The sequence below is a fragment of the Triticum urartu genome, chromosome 2A (assembly GCF_056163025.1).
Source record: "Triticum urartu cultivar PI428250 chromosome 2A, HENAU_Tu73, whole genome shotgun sequence".
Lineage (NCBI taxonomy): Eukaryota > Viridiplantae > Streptophyta > Magnoliopsida > Poales > Poaceae > Triticum > Triticum urartu.
The window spans coordinates 649895949-649912020 of record NC_141874.1 but is presented as its reverse complement, the minus strand read 5'-3'; the positions used below and the strand labels follow the sequence as shown (position 1 = coordinate 649912020).

At 46.6% G+C, this 16072-nt stretch overlaps 1 long non-coding RNA gene across 1 annotated transcript; it reads left to right on the top strand.

Moving 5' to 3' along the window:
* The first annotated feature begins 13033 nt into the window (after window positions 1-13033).
* Window positions 13034-14956, top strand: LOC125533874 (uncharacterized). The gene is made up of 3 exons (XR_015615203.1): window positions 13034-13427; window positions 13696-13852; window positions 14537-14956. It is a non-coding gene; the product is annotated as an uncharacterized LOC125533874 (long non-coding RNA).
* The last annotated feature ends 1116 nt before the right edge of the window (window positions 14957-16072 follow it).

Below are 16072 nucleotides of genomic sequence, written 5' to 3'. Positions count from 1 at the left end.
CCATGCACCATCCTACTCCAGCATGGAATTATCGCCTACCAATTTGAACCTTTGTCATATGTTTCTCTTCCATCATCTCTGATGCATGTTTTGCCTCTCAGCTCCAGAGATGTTTCCATGTCTCATTCCATGAGTTGATCTTGTGATCATTAATATGTTGCTCGAACCTCAAGAAGATCGTTTCTTCTTAAATTCTCCCTTTCTACTCGTTGTCATGTTGGATGTAGTTCTCAAAGCAAGACGTCGAGATCAAGATGATGCAATAAATCAACATCCTCGAGAAGACATCTGGATCGTGAAGATTTTGTTAGCTTGTGTTTCCCCCTTCACCTTACCCTACGCTTGAATCTCGGGACGAGATTCTTATTTAGTAGGGGTTAGTTGTCACAGCCCTAGAGTACCTGAGTGAAATAGTTGCATCTGCACTCATGCATCATGTCTAAAATTTCTGAAAGTTGCGTTGAGGTTTGTTGAAACCCTCAGAAACCAGTTCAAAATTAATCAACATTAAAATGTCTTCAAAGAAATCCAAGAAAATGTTCCTCTTAGTCTCCGAAAATATTGGCAAGAAGTAAAATTCAAACCAATGTTTTTGGTATCTCAGAAACATTTATTTTGGGCCTTTGAATTAATTCAATAACTATTTGCATTGGATATATATTCTTTATATAATTAATATATGTCCAATAATTCTGGAACATTTTATGTGGTTTAGGATATTTTAGTTCTAGTCACATATTTATTTTCAGGATTTTATAAAATGGTTTGGTGTTAAAACTAAACCCAAAACAATTGCAGAAAAATAGAAAACAGAAACAATTTAGAAAACAGAGAAGAGAGAGAGCTTACCTGGGCCACTGCTGGCCCGACACTGTGCTGGCCCAGCCGACTGGCCAGCGCCAGTCACCCCTACCTCACGCCAGAAGGCAGGGCCGCGTGCTCGCTGCGCGCCGGCCACGCGCCGGCCACCTCCTGCCTCCCTGCCTGCCTCCTCGTCGCTCTGGCCCTCCCTCGCGACGCCACGCATCCATCGACCTCTCTCGCACTCTCCCTCGCCCTCATCCCCTCCTCTGTCTCTCTCTCACGCGCGCGACCGAACGCAGCCGTCGCCGCCGACGAGCTCCCCCACGGCCAGAGCCACCTCCAAGCCTCTCCGACGCGTCCCCGAGCTCCGCCGTGACGCCCTGGTCCTTTCCGCCGAGGCACATGACGCCGGACGCCTCGAAGCACCATCCCTGACCCCTTCATCCTCCTCGGGTCGCCGGAGATTCGCCTCGCCGCCCCGCTCGCTCCGACACCTCCCCGGCCCCGCCGTCTGCACCGGAAGACTCAACGTAAGCCCCTGCCCCTAACCCCCCTCCTCTACGCCTCGGTTGCACCCCCTAGCCGCCATTTCCACCGAGCCCGAGCACTCGGCTCCGCCGGCGATGCCGTCGTCGTGGCCACAGCCACGCGGGCTCGAAACCGAGCGCGTCACCGCGTTTGCCACACTCCCAGGAGGCCGTAGCCCCTCTCCACGCCCCTGTTGTGTATCCCAACGCCGAACCCGAGCACGCCCGAGCTCCGGCCGCCGCGGCCGAGCTCCCCGCCGTCGCCTCCGGCCGCCCCAGGCCCGGCTGGCGCCACCATCCGGCGCGCGCTGGTTTGGGCTCTCGAACGAGCCCAGCCACGCTGCGAACGGGGCCCTAGAGCCCGTTCCCGCGACCCTCCGCCGCGTCTGGTCATCGCCGGCGGCTAAACGCCGGTGGTTTAGACCCGGTTGACTAGGGGTTTGACCTTCCCTGACGTGTGGGTCCAGGCGCCTGCTTAATTAGTGTTAGGTTTAGTTAGTGTTAACTAACTTAGCTAATTAGATGAGCCACTGACATGCGGGCCCCACCCGGCTAGCTAAGTTAGTTAGGGCTAATCCTATTTAGGTTAGTTAGGTTAGTCGCTGACTAGTGGGCCCAACCCAGTTAGTTAGGGCTAACTAACTTGGTTAGTTGACTGGGTCACTAACCAGTGGGTCCCACTGGTCAGGTTTGACCTAGCCGACCAGTTGACCCGTTGACATCACCCTTGCGCAATGCTGATGCAGTAAAGCTTTTCTGGGATTTTAAATAAATCAGAAATGATTTATTTATTTCAGAAAATAGCTAAAACTTCTAAAAATCATAGAAAATAATCTATAACTCCAAATGCAATAAATTATATATGTAAAATTATCAGAAAAATCCAAGGAATCTGATTATGGCATTTTCATGCATGTTTGAACAACTTAACCTCACTGTTTAGTCCAAAACATGATAATGCACTATTTGAATTCATAGTTTGCATTTGATTTTGAACCTAGTGTTCAAACCAACTCCATTTAACTTGTTGCTAGTTGCATTAGCCCAATCAACAGCATATTGCCATGTCATGATCATGCATCATATTGTTGCATCGCATTGATTGTGTTCATTCTCTGTTGCCGGTGGTTGTCCCCTCTCGATAGACGTTGTACCGACGCTGTGATCGTTGACACTGGTGAAGACCCAATGATATCTTCAGAAATGCCAGGCAAGCACAACCCCCTTGTTCATTCCGATACAAGCCCACTCTCTCGCTCCTGCTCTCTTTTACTGCATTAGGACAACAACGATTCATCTGTTACTTGTTGCGGTAGTTGAACCCCTTTATCCTCTGCATGACCTGTCATTGCCACAGTAAATAGATGAAACCCACTAGCATGAGTAGGAGTTGTTTGAGCCCTAATGTGCCTACTCATTCATGCTTGTTTGTCATGCCTGCTACTGCTTAGAGTTGAGTCAGGTCTAATTCATCGAGGATGAATCGGAGGTGTGTAAACATGTCCTACTGTTGAGAGCTAAGTTTGTGAACATGATTTGGTAAAGGTAGCGGTGAGAGGCCATGTAGGAGTACATGGTGGGTTGTCTCATTGAAGCCGTCCTTAGGATCTGAGTTCTGTGTTTGTGATCCATGAAACAGTTACTACCACGCAATGGGCCCGAAACCAAAGGACCCTCTCGGCTTCTTGATCACCCTTGTCCTCTGTCCAGGAGTTGCAACTAGTTTCTGGTGTTTATAGGATATGTGTTGGCGGCCGTGCGTAGCGCTGACCCTAGGGGTGGGCTATGATGCGGTAGATACACCGTGGCACGGTGTACCGGGCGCCCGTTTGGTGTCTCGGGAACCCTGTTCACATCGTTCGGGGCCGTATGTGGAAACCTCGGCCGTACTCCCTACGGATGGAACCTGGATAGGCGATAAACCTGGACTAGAGACTTGAGTGTTTAGGTAGGCCGTGGCCGACACCCTCGTTGGGCTTCCGCTTGAAGGTTGCCGAGTACATGTCGTGTAAACGGCAGTAAGTGGTGAGAGAGTGTGTGAAGAAGTACACCCCTACAGGGTTAACATCATCTATTCGAATAGCCGTGTCCACGGTAATGGACTTCTGGGTTGCCTATAACAGTTCATAGACAAGTGAAAGTGGATACTCTAAAACTCGCAAGATAAGTGTGAGTGCTATGGATGGCCTTCTTGTAGGGAGACGGGAGCGGATCCATAGTGGTGTATTGAATGGTGAATATGTGGACTCGTGTGCGCCACCTCAAAAGAGTTGCTTGCAGTCGTAGTTCGGGTTAGCCACTGAGTCAAAGCTGGCTTGCTGCAGTTAAACTCCACCACCCCCCCCCCTTGTTGATACCGATGCATATGTAGTTTAGTTCTGATGTAAGTCTTGCTGAGTACCTTTGTACTCACGTTTGTTTAATTTATGTTTTGCAGAGAGACCTCAGTCTCGCTAGTAGTTCCGCGTGGACTTCGACGTTAGCTTGATACCTCAGCTACGATCTTGTGCCCTCGGCAGGATCTGGTAGATAGTTAGGCTTCTTAGCCTCTTTCATTTGTAGATGTCTGTACTCAGACATGTTAAGCTTCCGCATGTGCTTTGATTTGTATGCTATGATTGTTTGGTCATGAGACCCATGTTTGTAATATCTCGCTCCTCGGAGCCTAATGAATAAATACTTGAGTTGTGGAGTTATGTTGTGATGCCATGTTGTATTTACACATATCGAGCATATTGTGTGTATGATTGAAATGCTTGGTATGTGTGGGATCCGACAATCTAGTTGTTTATATCTGGTAGCCTCTCTTATGGGGAAATGTAGTCTTGTACTTCCATGAGCCATAGTAGTCCGCTACAGCCCGGTTCACCGGAGTCCTACTAGCCGAGCACTACTGCTCATGACACTTGACTGGCCGGCATGTGTTTCACTTCGTTCCTGTGTCTGTCCCTTCGGGGAAATGTCACGCGGTGACATCCGGAGTCCTGCCTAGCCTGCTACAGCCCGGGTTCCCGGAGTCATGTTAGCCCAGTGCTACAGCCCGGATTCACACACTGCTGACCGACATGCTCGATGTGATTCATGTATGCCTGTCCCCATAGGTTGGTGCCGCTTTGGGTTCACGACTAGCCATGTCGGCCCGGGTTCTCTGTCATATGGATGCTAGCGACACTATCATATACGTGAGCTAAAAGGCGTAAACGGTCCCGGGCCATGGTAAGGCGACACCTGTGGGAATACCGTGCGTGAGGCTGCAAAGTGATATGAGGTGTTACCGGCTAGATCGATGTGACTTGGAATCGGGGTCCTGACATTGATTGTCTTTTTCACACATATATATACATATGCATACTAGTGTTCTGTCCTCTACAGCATTCACTTATAGCTATGTCTTCTTATTGAATCTTTTGAACTAAGTGAATGTGATCGGACCCTAACCTCTCTATGCTTTCTATCTCAAACTCTATCTCTCCAAATCATATGCATTCTCTTGAAACTGTCGAATGTCTTCTCTGCGTCCTTGTCAGCAGAAGATACAGAGATAAACATTAAGTCCGTTTTCAATGCTAATTCCTTCACATGAAACCCAGAGAAGTAGGAACGACCACCCGACAATCCAGGCATGCGTGGGAACGTGGAACAACCTCCGATATGTTGCATGATGGCCACGTGTCCTTCAGATATGAATCGCCAAGGGCACCTGTGTAATAACACTGTGTCGTCCCTGTCCCTATAAATACATGCCTCACCATAGTCATTATCCTTTCTTCCACTTTCTCTCAAACCCTAGCGCCACCGCTAGCCCTCGACGACGCTGACGACGAAGCGCTTAGCTGTCGCGACCTCTGCCACGCCGTCTTCACGCCGACCGCGGACATCGTCTTCTCCGCCGTCGCCGTAGGTGTCCTCCGTTGCCAAGTTAGGGCATGGACGATCGAACTGCTCGGCCTCCTCTTCCACTCCGTCTAGCAGTTCTTCATGTGGTAAATAAAACTTCCTTTTTACAGCCCCTTTGATCCTATAGATTCGTCACTTTCTACCACAAGCAGTTTCTGTTCACACAAGTTGGATCTATTTCATACTGCATCTCATAATATGCCTAGTATGTTCACTTATGCTTCACAAAGTAGTTAGATTCCTCACTTGTACTGATCCGTGGATTTGTACAAATCTGGAACCAACTCCTTATCTATGAGTGAATGTCTTCGCACGATGTGGTCAATGTCTTCTAAACTGATTTATCTTCAAGATCTTTTGAGAATGCATATGACCTCTTCCCCTTCCCTCGCACCTTAATGATGTCACAGGTACATGTCCGTGGGAGAATCCCTTGGTTCTCATAGTCTGCATTCATTTGCAGAATTCTTACAGCATCATATAAATTCTCCCGAAGCCAGTTCCTGTTTGTCCAGCAAGCGAAAGCCTTTGAAGCCTTTGAACATATTGAAGCCATTCAGTTTAAAGTTCATGGCTGCAGAGAAATCAGCAAGGAAGGGTGGCAGAAAGCGTCAAGGTGAAACATCAAGAGATCTGCCCGATGACCTCTCAGAGCTATACAAGACTGATCCAGAAGAGGATTACAATCAGCGCAAGACACGAATCCAATGGATTCGATGATATTGGGCAGAACAGTGGTTCAAGTACAGGTTTGTGACCAACGAATATGCTGAGAAGAATGCCATCAAGCAACCATGGGGAGACATCCTATACAGAAATCTTCAACCCAGGTCCAGAGATGAAGCCATTGAACAAGGCTTCTATACCTGCATGGTCCGTGGACCACAGCCTGCGGATGCTGACCCATCGTCATTGCTATGGTGTCGCGACGACAATCTGTTCAAGCGCAACTTCCAATTTGCCCAGAATTCGGCGAAGCAGAACAAGAAGTCTTTGGGACTAGACTTCAACCCTGGTCCCTCTACTCCCCGTGCCGATGGCACCCGCAAAGCTGAACCCAATCTTGTTGGGCCCTTCTACAACCTGGACGGTCTTATCACTCATATCATGGTTCAAGGGACAGCCGTGGATGAGCCTGCAGATGACGCTGAATCTGATGAAGCGCCTGCACCACCGAAGCCAAAGAACCTGAAGTAGCCTAAAGCTTCAAAGCCTACCTCAGCACCAAAAATATCACAGGCGAAGCCACTGGCTATTGCACCTCTTGAAGATAGTGTGCAGTCTGAAGATTTGTCACGCATCTCCAAGCCCTCGAAAGTCAAGATGCCTCTGCAACACACCAGCAAAGAACTGACTGCTGCTGCTATTCTGCGCAACGACGCCATTGATCTGTCCAGCGATGAAGATCTAGCAGATGACGCTCTTGAGCAACTGATCAAGAGCAAAGAAGAAGCAGAAATCTTCAATGATTTGCCTCTCTTTGACGTGGCAATCATCCATAACTTCATTGATGAGTGGTTTGACACGCCCAACCTCAGCTTTGAAGATCTGCAACTTCCGATTGGCCTCAGTGTTGCCTTCCATGGCGCCATTGCTTCAGAGCTAGCTATAGCCCAGCGCATCGTTGAACTGAAGCAAAAGACCGACTTTGAGAAAGCTCAGTTTAAGAAGCATATGGCCAAGCTCAGCGTGCAAGAGGTCAGGAACTTCAAGATCATGCTGCACGAGCTCAAAGAAGCCTTTCTCAAGAAGCGTGAAGAAGCTCAAGGTTCTCGTGAGCGCATGAAGAGCCTGGCTGACAAGTGTGTGCAAGCCTACAATGAGGCTGAGAAGCGCAAGGCCCTTGGTCGTCCTGGCATCGACCCCAGGATGGCTGCAAAGAAGAAGAAGAAGCCCGCTGTGGCCGAACCCGATGCACCAAGGCAGGAAGCACATCCCATTGTCTTCCCAGCCAGCATGACTGGCTCGAAGCCAAAGGCCAGGTCAACCGCTTCAGAACTGAAGAAGACGAGGACTGCTGAGGCTGAAGCCAGAAAGAGGAAACATCCTGAAGCCTCTGATGTTGCTCCCTCCAAGAAGAAGCGGAAGAACAAGAAGGACCGGGCTGCTCCCACAGAGCCCTTAGTTGTTGAACCTATCTCAATGGTTCTCCATGCATCTACACACCAAGAGCGCCAACTGATTGTCCATGAGCCTTCTTCCACAGAGGCTCATACAGCTGAAGACATTCCAGCAGTTGATCCCACCGCTGCTGAACACATTGGTCAGCATGACAATGTTGAAGATGATGTAGTTCTTCCTCAGATCGAGCACCAACAGGTATCATCGTCTGTGCTTACGCACAGCGAACTCATCAGCATTGGTCATCCTCTGACGCCAATTGCTCAGGATGCATCATGGGTTGATCACCCACAACAACAAGTCACACCACCCCGGCAAGAAGAAGAAGATGACTTTGAGGCCCAGCCAACTCTGTCTCCAGAGGCGTCACCAGCATTACGCAGGCTTCGCAAAGGACCAAGGTCTCAAGTCCCTCTTTCGAGCGTTCCAGAAGGAGAAGTGCCCCACCAATCTGTTGCACGTCAAGTGTTTCCAGATGCCACTCCTATTGTGAATGTCTCCGAGTCTGAGGCTAAAGCTGCTGAAGACATTCTGGCTGCATCAGCCGACGACACCCAAGAAGAAGAACGTGTCCCTACTCCCCAACTACTGAAGAAGCTGCTCTCGAGGAGAAAGTGTTTGTGCTCGACCCTCCAGCTCATCAAGTGGAGGTAGAAAATCTTGAGGCTGCCACCACCAACACAAATGAAGCCAATGACGTTGTCATGGCTGAAGCAAATGTAGAGCCTGCACCAATGCCAGAAGTCACTGAAGCCATTGATGCAACTGCTCCTGAAGCCTCTGTTGTGCAGCCCAACGCCTCTGCCACTGCTCCTGTTCCTGCACCTGCTGGTGGTCCTCAGTTTGATTATCATGTTGAGCACAGGCCTCAGGTACAGAAGCCAATGCCAAGATTGCCCAGGTTTCCAGGTCCTGCATCAGCACCTGGATCCTTTAATCTCAATGGCTTCAAAGCAGACAACACCTTCTTCAATAGCTCCAAGAACCCCTACACAAGGGAAAGAATATCTTCTGATCGGTTCTGGAGCTATCCGCAGCGAAGTTATTACTCATGCATTCTGTACAATCAAGGTCGCATCTTCCCTCATATGCGTCTTGACACCGAAGCAATAACTGGTCTGCCCTGCTTGGAAGAAGCTCTGGATTGCTTCAAAGAGGCTGGATTGTTGCCTTTCGTCACCGCCCAAGAGCACTGGAACGAAGAGTTGCTGCCCCAGTTTTATGCCACTCTTCACATACGAGGCTACAACAGAGATCCGAAGACTTGGGTCCTTGAGTGGATGACTGGAAATGTTCATCACGAAGCCAAAGCCTTTGATATCATTGAGCTCACTAGTCTGCCTGAGCTTCTAGTATAGGATAGGCATCATGACTGGCTGAAGCGCGAAATGCAAGGCCTCTTGGTGGATGTCAACCGCATCCGAAATGTTGCCACCAAGAATGCCTTTGTTGCCCATGAAACATGTCGGCGTACATGGAAAGGGCTGACGCTTATGTGTTCTGAGGATGATCTTCAAGAGGATGGCTTCTCTGAACATTTCAAGTTTGACTCCACACCTCCCCGAAGGACTATGCTGCGACGAACTCCATCTCTTGAAGACTCTGAGTTCTCCTCCTCTGCGGCAACTGTGAATGCCAGAGTGATCGAGGATGAAGATGATGCCACTTCACCGCCCCTACTTCTGCACGCATCGACACTGCTCCAAGTTCTTCTGCACTGCCGAACACCACCGACGACCTTGCTGCTTCGTCTACTCCTCATGGGAACGAGTAGATGCTCTATGTCTTCAAACCTTTTTGGTCCTTACTGACAAAAGGGGGAGAAGCATATGTGTTTGATAGTCTTCAAGCGGGTCCATATGGGTGGTTATTTTATGTTTTGCCTAGTGTTTACAACTCTCGTTTTGATACATTTGGTTCTTTGAGTTGTAACACTTAAACTCGATGGTCATCTGCTACTTATTTGCTATTCTGTGATGCGATGATAAATTCCGCATGTGCGACGATAAATTCCGCATTTAGATCATTTTGCAGACGTCCATTTTTCATTATGCATGTCATTATCTTCACATACTTTGCATGCATGATGACTTGTCATCATAAGTTGAAGAGGATCTCCACAAGTACAACCTTCCATGTGCATTTGCATTCCAAAAGCAAATTACTTATATGCACATCTTCAGGGGGAGCCCTTGCAACTTATGAAGACAATTCCTAATCCTTTACAATTTCACATATTATATTCCCCGTTGAAAACTTCAACTAGTTTGTCATCAATCACCAAAAAGGGGGAGATTTTAAGTGCATCTAGTGCCACCCCTAGTTGGTTTTGGAGTATTGACGACAAACCTAGTTGAGGGGCTAATGTGTTTGTGAGAATTGCAGGATAACACAGGTAGAAGTCCCTCATTGATTCGGTTTTCCTACCAGAGATGACCCCTAAAAATGTATGAAGACATTGAAGTCAAAGGTGGTATGTGAAGACATTCACATTGAAGACTATGTCATGAGAAGACATCGCGTGAAGACTATGGAGCGCGAAGACTTAGTTCTTTCGTCGTTCTTTTTCTTCTTTGTTGAGTCATAGGAACCACCGTACTGTTAAGTGGGGTCCAAGAGAACCAGTCAGAATGATAGAAGTGATGCCTAACCAAAATCCTATGTCTTCAAGTGAAGACTATGAGAGCAAATCTTGTCCAGAGTTGGATAAGTCAGCTTTTCTTGTAGCCCAAGTAAAGTTGCCGTGTGTGTTTGAAATCTGACCGTTGGAACACGTGTCAGTTCCTTAGTGACCCAGGGTCATTTCGGACAAATTAGGTCGGGTTGCCTGGTGGCTATAAATAGTCCACCCCCTACAACCATAAACGGTTGGCTGCTCAGAGTTAAAGTACGGCTTTTTTCATTTGAGAGCAACCCACCTCGAAGCCTTTGAGAGAAAATTCCTTGAGAGGATAAAGCCCTAACGACCCAGAGCCAAAGAGTGTTAGGCATCACTTAAGTCTTCTTGTCTGTGTGATCTGAAGACTTATTACACTTGAGGACTGTGAATCCTCCAGCCGGTTAGGCGTCGCGTTCTGAGCATCCAAGAGTCATTGTGGATCGCCGGTGAACGAAGTCTGTGAAGGTTTGGAAGTCTACCTTGAAGACTTACCAGAGTGATTGGGCGAGGACTGGGTGTCCTTAGCTCAAGGGGAATAAGGTGAAGACGAGGTCTTCTGAGTTGAATCTCAGCCTCCCTAACCAGACGTACAGTTGTCACAGCAACTGGAACTGGTCCAACAAATCATTGTCTTCAATGAGTCACTGGTTTCATCCTTCCCTTCCCTTTACTTACTGTTGGTTCTTGTGAAGTCATTGTACGATAGCATCACCATTCGACTTCACTAAGTGATTACGTGTACTGATTGGCTTCTCAATATCTTCCTACCTGATCCTTACTGCCTAGTTGCTATTAGTCATTGTGCTTTCACTTCATTGAATACGTGACTATGATTTGCCTAGTGTAGTCTACCTTCCGCTGCATGGTAATAGGTTTATTTCTATCATTTGTCTTTGAAACTTACATGTTTTGAAGACTTTCATAAAAATCGCCTATTCACCCCCCCCCCTCTAGTCGATCACTAGCACTTTCAAAGATGATGAAGTCCTTCCTCAGATCGAGCACCAACTGGTATCATCGCCTGTGCTTACGCACAGCGAACTCATCAGCATTGGTCGTCCTCTGACGCCAACTGCTCAGGATGCATCGTGGGTTGTTCACCCATAGAGATAAGACACTCCAAGCTCTCCCCAAGCAACCCCATCAGTTCAAGAAGAGGATGACTTTGAGGCCCAGCCAACTCCATCTCCACAGGCGTCGCCAGCGCTACGCAGGCTTCACAAAGGGCCAAGGTCTCAAGTCCCTCTTCCGAGCGTTCCAGAAGGAGAAGTGCACCACCAATCTATTGCACGTCAAGTGTTTCCAGATGCCACTCCTACTGTGACTGTCTCTGAGTCTGAAGCCAAAGGTGCTGAAGACAATCCGGCTGCATCAGCCGATGACAAACAAGAAGAAGATTGTGTCCCTACACCCCCAAACTCTGAAGAAGTTGTTCCTGAAGTGAACGTGTCTGTGCCCGACCCTCCAGCTCATCAAGTGGAGGTTGAGAATCTTGAGGCTGCCACCACCAACACAAATGAAGCCAATGACGCAGTCATGGCTAAAGCAAATGTGGAGCCTGCGCCAACCAATGTGCCAGAGGCCAATGAAGCCAATGATGCAACTGCAACAGATGTGCAGCCTGACGTCTCTGTTGATGCCACTGCTCCTGTTCCACCACCAAGGCCACACACTATCGAGCAAGCATTCAACTATGGCCAACTTGTCACTGTCAAATGGCCTTTTCTGACTCCTCCGCCTGCTGCTGGTCCTCAGTTTGACTATCACGTTGAGCATAGGCCTCAGGTTCAGAAGCCAATACCAAGGTTGCCCAGGTTTCCAGGCACTGCATCTGCACCCGGATCGTTCAATATCAATGGCTTCAAGGCACACAACACCTTCTTTGATAGCGCCAAGAACCCCTACACCAAGGCAAGAATATCTTCTGATCGGTTCTGGAGTTATCAGTGCGCAGTTATTTCTCATGCATTCTGTACAATCAAGGTCGCATTTTCCCACATATGCGTCTTGACACTGAAGCCATAACTGGTCTGCCCTGTTGGGAAGAAGCTCTGGATTGCTTCAGAGAGTCTGGCTTGCTGCAGTTCGTCACTGATAAGGAGCACTGGAATGAAGAACTTCTGCTCCAATTCTATGCCACTCTTCATATCCGTGGCTTCAACAAGGATCCGAAGACTTGGGATCTGCCACGTACTATCTATCACATCATAAGGCGAACTCTCTGGCCCATCAAAGGACATTCTCCACATGCCAAGCTAGAAGGCGCAATGAAGACTTTGGTCTTTCATATTCTTCATGGCAAAAGCTTCAATGCACAAGATTTCTTCATTCGCCAGCTTGCTGCATCAGGATCTGACATTTTTGGCTTGAAGTTTTACGCTCCATGGATTATGCGGCTGATCAAACTACACTCAGCTGTCACCTATCAGCCCTCTGCTCGCAATTATTGGATCTTTCTGCCTGACGTCAATATGTCAGTTGAAGCCATCTATCCAGAGCCTGCCAAGGAGACCCTTAGTCTTCAAAATGCTGAGAATCAAAGCTTCTCTCAAAACATTGAAGGAGTTCAAGCAGTCACTCGTGTTTATCCTCTGGCTGGTACTACATGTGCACCTCATCGTGCCCTTACTGAAGCCACTGAAAGCACCATTGCCCAACGGCCCAAGAAGCGATCTCGTGTTCTCAATGACCAAGAGCTTCTCACTACAACAAAACATGTCAGTAAGCACGCTTTTTCTAAGACATTTTTATATTCATCGCTATACTAGGAAACATATAGTGTGTAGACACGCTTCTTGAGACGAAAAATACAATGTCAGGAATCTTATTTTTGAGGTATATCCTATTTATTAGTTTTTACATGTGTAAATAGGCAGAGACGATATTTGAGACGTTTTATAGGATAAAAAAGGAGTTTAACAAATAAATTAATAAAACCATGTAAAGAATGTGTAGAAATTGGAAATTACCTGGCCCGTTTGTGCAGTAAAGGAGCCCACGAACCGAACTCCAGCTCCTTGACTCCTCCTTATCCGTCGCCACGTCCTGAGTTGCCCATCTATGGCGCGCCGTACTGGTTCCTCATCCAGCCCTGCGCCTCCTCGTAGCTAATCTCCACCACCTCCAGCGACCAACTCCAGCTCGTGCCTCATACTATGGTCCTGCCAGTGCGCCGCCGCCCGCCACCGGTGAACGCCCTCCGCAAGAACTGCCACCGGCCCCTCTACTTCGGCGCTCCCCGGCCGCCCCTGGCCCTCTGCCTAGTCGCCAGGGACGTGGTGCTCCTCGCCTGCTCCAGCCAGCCCCCCGCGCCGGCTCTGGCGGTCTACTCCAACCTCTCCCGGTGGTGCTCGCCTGCTCGGCCGGACTCTGCCACCCAGGACTTCCCGTGAACAAATAGCAAGCTAGCTGGGACACAGGTAATTTCCTAAGAAAGCTCTGCCTGCCCCCTTTTGTTCTGTTGATCAGTGTATGATGAAAATTAAATTGAATTTGGACTGAAAAACTGTGTACTACTACCTCTGTCCCATAATGTAAGACGTTTTTGCAGTTTAATTTGAACTCCAAAAACGTCTTATATTATGGGACGGAGGGAGTAGCGTATATGCAAGGGACTGTGTATATGTATAATGTATTGTTGATTTGAAAGGGAGCACATTTTAATATCAATTTCATTTGATCTTGTAGAAATAGAAGGGGAAGATATATTTCATTGGTGCCCTCAACGGAAGTGTGTACACCCGGTGTTTCAGTTAGTCTGAATGAACTCCAGAAATTCGAACAACCATAGATTGGACCACCGCCTTTGATTTCAAACAACCCGCCTTCAATCTCAATCGAGAAAGTAACTCTGTTGTACCCCCATACTGTTTTTTGAAGTTTTTGGCATCTTTTTATCAATTTTGTTGTATAATTAAGAATTTTGTGATCATTGGCCTTTTTTATCTTCTATTGTACCTTGATTTTTGTATATGGTGCTTATCTGAGATGCTCACAAGATCATAAATAACATGATGATATAAAGCAGTGAAGTTAACATAGTTGTTTATTAAAGCACCCTATAATATGGTTTTTATGCTCATTTTGGATACTTAGATAGTCCAACAATCTTAGTAGTTGCAGAAGGAAATAAGTCCCTACAACGATTAGAAAGAAAAAGTTTTTCTAGATAATTGAAGGACTTGCATAGATAATATCAATCATGTGTCCTGTTTTATATTTTTGTTTCTTCATGTGGTGTGTGTTTCCTTTCGATGTATCCAGAGTTGGGATTAGGGGGAGAAAGATGGCAGCATATGTGCAACTGTATTGAACTGAATGGCGCCTTTGCATACTAGTTAAACCTACCAATGCCACATTTATTTTGAAGTTTTTTAGTGCAAGGTTAATGAAATATATTTGGATCCAATCATTCAACTAAAATATCTATGTATTACATGCTTTTCTTACAAAGAGATTTAAATCATCTTTCATCTCTTAAATAATACATGTAAAATTATACACTGACATATTTTTTTTCATTACTTAGGCATATCAAAGGGCGATGGATCGAGGTTGGATGAGTCAACCAAGAGCTAGTGCTGCTTACAAAGATGGTGTCGAGCAATTTCTGTCTTTTGCATTCCGTGATGTTCCGGCTGGTGATAGAATTCTTTGTCCTTGTGTAAATTGCCGAAATAAAGCTATGCAGAGTTATGATGGAGTGAAGACTCACTGGAGATGTGATGGTATTCTTCAAGGTTACACTAAGTGGGTTTGCCATGGAGAGGATTACATTGAACCATCATTTGCATTTGCTCATGTATCAGTGTCTTTTTTTCGTACTACTTCAGGGCACAACCCAAGTGTACTTGGGTTTTAATTGTGCAAGACACTAGACATGGATACATTATTTTTATGCTTTGCATGTGGTTTGTGAAGATGGTATGATAGCTGCATTTATGTCTCACTTCAAATCAGTCTGAGATGCTCGAGTCTGGAGGCATGATCATTTTTTATGTTGGTAGCTGAACTTATCTTGTATTCTTGAGTATGGTTCATGCTGCCATGGTCCTTGTCTTGCTGGTAAATATGGCTTAGTCCATGTATAGAATGCCTACAATGTCTTATGTGTTTAGCGTGAAGATTCCTTCTGTTCATTTTTGTGGTGTTTGCACCATTGTCCATATTGCTTCTCGGCTGTTGTTCATAGCATTACGACTTAACGTATCGGCAAAAGGAAAATCAATGGTGATCGGCATGCACATAACCAAAGATATGTTCTTTGCTAATGATCCAGCTGCCAAAAAATGAACCAAAAAAAGTGTCCAGGATTTGATGAAATTTTGACACAAGGATAACCATATGATTACTAGTATTCTGTGAATTTTCATCAAATTTGGAGTCACCATTTGATAGATTCGGTCATTCTTCATTTTTATCCAAAATTTGGCCTAGAATTTGAACCGAAATACAAGCGTCCAGAAAATTATGAAATTTTTACACAAGGACAACCATATGATAATCAGTACTCTGGGAAATTTTCAATCATTTGTGCCAAACCGATTGAAATTTAAATTGAAAAACCAAATCAGCCCCTATTTGGCCAAAAACTGAACCAAAAAAGTGTATAGAAAATTATGAAATTTTGACACGACGACAACCACATGGTGAGTAGTATTCGGGGAAGTTTTTAATCATTTTTTATAAACCGGTTAAAAATTTAAATTGAAAAACCCCGCTCTTTCCTGTCTAGCGGCTTGTTAGTGATAAGGGGAGTATGTACCCGCCCCTGTCATCCCGAGGTTGAGTATGTTCTCATTTCCCATAGTTTTATTGTTTTACATGTGGCATTGAATAAGGTCTATCCGACCTCTCCCTACCTTGGTGGCGTTTAATTTGTCACCGACGAGGGCATATGAGGGTAGGGTTTGTCAGAAATCCATCTGGAGCAGCCATCAATTGGTTTGGTGGCAGAATATCGGAGATTTAGCGAAAGGAGGGTGATTTTAAGGTCACGAAGTTTAGGTATGGAAACATGTCTGTGTGTGCATTGAGGGCGACGAGGCAATCAAAGACACCTTCT